Source organism: Octopus sinensis, linkage group LG17 (assembly GCF_006345805.1).
Source record: "Octopus sinensis linkage group LG17, ASM634580v1, whole genome shotgun sequence".
NCBI lineage: Eukaryota > Metazoa > Mollusca > Cephalopoda > Octopoda > Octopodidae > Octopus > Octopus sinensis.
Window position 1 is genome coordinate 39446678 of NC_043013.1, and position 5000 is coordinate 39451677.

General features: G+C 40.2%; 1 protein-coding gene across 1 annotated transcript in view; it reads right to left on the minus strand.

The window, feature by feature from the left end:
• LOC115220886 (neutral and basic amino acid transport protein rBAT) overlaps window positions 1–5000 on the minus strand; it is a 30910-nt gene that overhangs the window by 7817 nt on the left and 18093 nt on the right. The window lies entirely within an intron of this gene.

Consider the following 5000-nt stretch of genomic DNA (forward strand, 5'->3'; position numbering starts at 1 on the left):
GTCTATTTTCATAAAGCTTCCCGTTATATATATATATATATGAAAAAACAAGTCAAAAATAGAAAATGCTAAAATAATTTTATAGTGAACATTTCAGTACCGGTTTCGGTCATTTTGAGACCTTTTCAACTGTAACGATTAAATAATTAAATTTAGAAAAATTAGAAGAAAAGTTTTTTTAAAGGAATATTTCTATAGTAGTGTTCAGATATAAGTGGCATTCTGCCTTTCTCTGACTCCCTTGTTTGCACTTGTGTGTTGGAGGTCGTTGTGAGTTCTTGGTAGGGTAGAAGAGGAAGAAGGCTGATGAGGAAAGGGGGTGGGAAAATCTGGGAGTGCCCTGATGGTCGTATTTTGAATGGTCAGTGGCGGCTAGCAGTCGCAGTTCAATTCAGGAGAATATTTCTATTGAAAGGCTTGTTTATGGAATTAGCGTAGGTGTTATACTAAAAAACATTAGTGACAAAGTTAAGGGGTAGAAGGTGGAGAAGTAGAAGGAGAAGAAGAAGAAGATGACGATGATGATGATGATGATGATGAAGAAGAAGAAGAAGAAGAAGAAGATGACGATGATGATGATGATGATGATGATGAAGAAGAAGAAGAAGAAGAAGAAGAAGAAGGAGAAGGAGAAGATGATGATGATGATGATGGTGGTGATGATGATGACGACGATGATGATGATAATGATGATGATGAAGAAAAAGAGGAAGAAGAAGAAAAAACAGAGAAGGGAGAATATGAATGGGTGAAAGTAGTGAGGTGTTGTATGACTTGAAGTTGGCATATTATGGAGTATAGCTGTGATTGGGGATGATTAGTAATGGATTCTTACTATATATATATATATATATATATATATATATATATATATAGATAGATAGATAGATAGATAGATAGATAGATAAATAGATAGATAGATAGATAGATAGATAGATAGATAGATAGATAGATAGATAGATAGATAGATAGATAGATAGATAGATAGATATTATCTGAAATGTACAGTGTTACATATCTATCACGGCTGATCTTACCAGTGTGTGTAGAGAGAGAGTGTATATAGAGGGTGGGGTGGAAGACAGTCTATTTGATAAGGGACCGGCTTGTTGGGGCGTGCGTTTATGAACGTGGGTGCGTTGGTGCATGCTCTAGTCAAACACATTGCCGGACACGAGGATATTAGTGGAAGGTCTAGGTTGGATGACTGGTGGCTGTAGTCATGGTGAGGCACGCAGGTACGATAGAATGTACTGACATATCATCATCATCATCGTTTAGCGTCCGTTTTCCATGCCAGCATGGGCTGGACGGTTCGACCGGGGTCTGGGGAACCAGGAGGCTGCGCAAAGCTCCAGTCTGATCTGGCAGTGTTTCTACAGCTTGATGCCCTTCCTAACGCCAACCACTCCGTGAGTGTTGTGGGTGCTTTTTACATGCCACCGGCACAGGGGCCAGAGGAGGCTGGCAAACAGCCACGATCGGTTGGTACTTTTTACGTGTCACCGACACGGATGCCGGTCAGGCACACATACACACACACATATACACATACATACATATACATGAGTGAGTGTGTGTGTGTGTGTGTGTGTGTGTGTGTGTGTGCAATATATAATGCCACTAGAGATGCGTAAACTAATGAAGTTCATAAGATAATCGTTTATTTCTTTGTCATTTCATTTTCTTATTACCACTCTGTACTCGATTAATGCTTTGTCCTGAAACATACTTATATTGAGTTCTACACCAGGTTATCAGTCTCACAATGCTTACGCGTGTTTTATATCTATCATCATCATCATCATCATCATCGTTTAACGTCCGCTTTCCATGCTAGCATGGGTTGGACGGTTCAACTGGGGTCTGGCAAGCCCGAAGGCTGCACCAGGCCAGTCATATCTGGCAGTGTTTCTACAGCTGGATGCCCTTCCTAACGCCAACCACTCCGAGAGTGTAGTGGATGATTTTATGTGCCACCAACACAGGTGCCAGACGAGGCTGGCAGACGGCCACGCTCGGATGCTGTTTTTTATGTGCCACCGACACAGGTGCCAGACTAGGCTGGCAGACGGCATGTATATATATTGATAAATACATATACTAATGTATATGCATATAATATTTATTATACTACAGCTGCTTTTCCTTCATATGTAAATTTTCTCTTACGTATGCAATTTCCGGGCATACCAGCTCATGATTTTACAAACCATGAACATATAAATCGCTCGACTGGCTTGTTAACTCGCGTTCAACCCAAGCGGGTAGGTGGTGTTGATAAACCACAAAAATGGCGAAACATCGATGTCCATCACTCCCAAATGGGATTGAGGGTGGGTTATCTCGCCTGTCCATGGCCCTAAGGTGTTTTAACACCGGCGACATGAGAGATGTATAGTACGCTATGCTATTGCAGCCAGCGGAAAATACACAAAGCATATACATTAGTATATGTAGTTAACAATATTTATTATACCAGAGCTGTTTTTACTTCATGTATGTGTATATGTGAGAGAGAGAGAGAGAGAGAGAGTGTGTGTGTGTGTCTGTGTGTGTGTGTGTGTGTGTGTGCGTGTGTGTCTGTGTGTGTGTGTGCGTGTGTGTGTAAGTATGTATGTGTATGGATGTATATATGTAATGGAATTCACGTGATTCGTTACTATTATTCACAACGATCGTTTTGACCCATCTTTCATCAATTCCTCTCGGGTGAGATACTGTTCATCCTTTGGGACAGATGTATCCAGTCTGGTGACTTTTCTTAAAGTACCTCGCTCAATAAACTCGGTTTCATTGGGGGTTCTATTATAGTTCAAGACGTTATTTGCCTGTAGCTCTCTCTCTCTCTCTCTCTCTCTATATATATATATATATATATATATATATATACATATAAAGAATGTAGTTGTGTAAACCCGGCACAATGCCAGTAGATACAGAATAAAATACAAAATGGAAAAAAACAGAACAAAGTTATGCTTTTGCCATGTATTTTTATATTTCGGGGTGAAGACACCTCCTTAAGGATGTTCGGAGAAGTGGTAGTTGGAAAAAGTTTGTTGCGATGTTTTTCTAAATCATATTTTTGTTCCCATCTTTATACATAAATAACAACCTTCTATAACAACCCCTATTTATTATATAACTAGAACAAAATTTGAAGAAAATTTATGAAACACCAAATACACTCTACCTCCACAAAGCAGGAAGTTTAAAATTGCTATATACATAGCAAATTGCTTATAGAACAATGAACACCACGAGGGAAATATAAACATGAAACCTCTACTCAAACGCTTTTTTGAACAAGAAAAACAATTCTTTGTACCAACAAAGCCAGGATATGCTTGACTTATAATCCCAAACTTAAATATGACAACAGGAAATGCCCTAAATATTAACAAGTGAAGACAAAACCAGACTAAACTTACTATCTAACTATATTCTTTTTGTGAAAAACCAGCCCACACACCCATTTACTGAAGGCTAATGTATTGCACAGATATTCTCGAAGCAAAAGGATATTGATCCCGATTGTGCCTAGCTAACAAAAGAGAAACTCGTACAGACTTGTTTACAAAGTTTGATATGCATGAACAAATTCTAAGTCTTAATATAACCTCAAATTTAATCAATAAATGTTTTTCTCAAACACGTTTCTATAAAATCCTAATGTCCACCCACACTCAAGCACACAACACCTGTAGATGATTTTTACTCAATCGAAAGTATATGAAGTAAAATTAGCTTTAATGCAACCAAACCCAACTTCGAAGTCACTGAAAACAACATTCTCGAACAAGAATTATATATATTCTCTCTCTTTTACTCTTTTACTTGTTTCAGTCATTTGACTGCGGCCATGCTGGGGCACCGCCTTTAGTCGAGCAAATCGACCCCGGGACTTATTCTTTGTAATCCCAGTACTTATTCTATCGGTCTTTTTTGCCGAACCGCTAGTGACGGAGACGTAAACACACCAGCATCGGTTGTCAAGCAATGCTAGGGGGACAAACACAGACACACAAACACACACATACACATACATATATATACATATATACGACAAGCTTCTTTCAGTTTCCGTCTACCAAATCCACTCACAAGGCATTGGTCGGCCCGGGGCTATAGCAGAAGACGCTTGCCCAAGATGCCACGCTGTGGGACTGAACCCGGAACCATGTGATTGGTTAGCAAGCTACTTACCACACAGCCACATATATATATATATAAGCCAGCCCTAAACTCAACTCGTCCTGTCGAAAGACCCTTGTCCTACGTCCTGGTTTTGTTTTGTTTTTTATCTTTACCGTCATTGTTTTTACGTTTTTGTATTCTTATTGGTGTCACGTATTCTGTATTTTTGTTCGTGTACTTCGTTCGTTTTCCGTCCTCGTGTTGTATACATTCGAAGCTTTCTTCCAGGGGATCTAATGCGCTTGGCTTAGATTTCCCTTGGCGGGCTGCCCAGATCGCAGCAATCTCAAGATTAATCAGCCGAAATTGCTAAGATGATCTGGTTCTTGACTGATGACTGAGGGCTTCGAATGTCCCGTCCTGTGGTTCTTGTGTCGTCTCTTTGGTGTTTCATGTTCTTGTCCATGTCTGTAATTATTTTTACTGTTTACATATATAATCGGCGGCTACGTATCCACAATTGTCCTTATACGATAAGTATATTTTTTCTCTAGCATTGATACGACTCTTGATCTGTCTCTTTCTCTCTCTCTCTCTCCTCCCTATTCCCCTTCTTTCTTTCCCTCTCCATCCGTCTGCCCCCCCCCTTCTACGTTTCTCTATCTCTCTCACCTCCAGTCCCCTCGATCTGTCTCTTTCTTCTCCTCTCTCGTCCACCTTCTCTCTCTTTTCATCTGTCCCTTTCTCCTGTCTTTTGTTCTCACGTGACCGCTAGCCACTGCTGAGCGCCCTTTTCGTTCCAGCAGTCGCGGAAGCAGCACGTATTTGTTCGTCTCCCTGCGGCCATTAGGCACAACTTC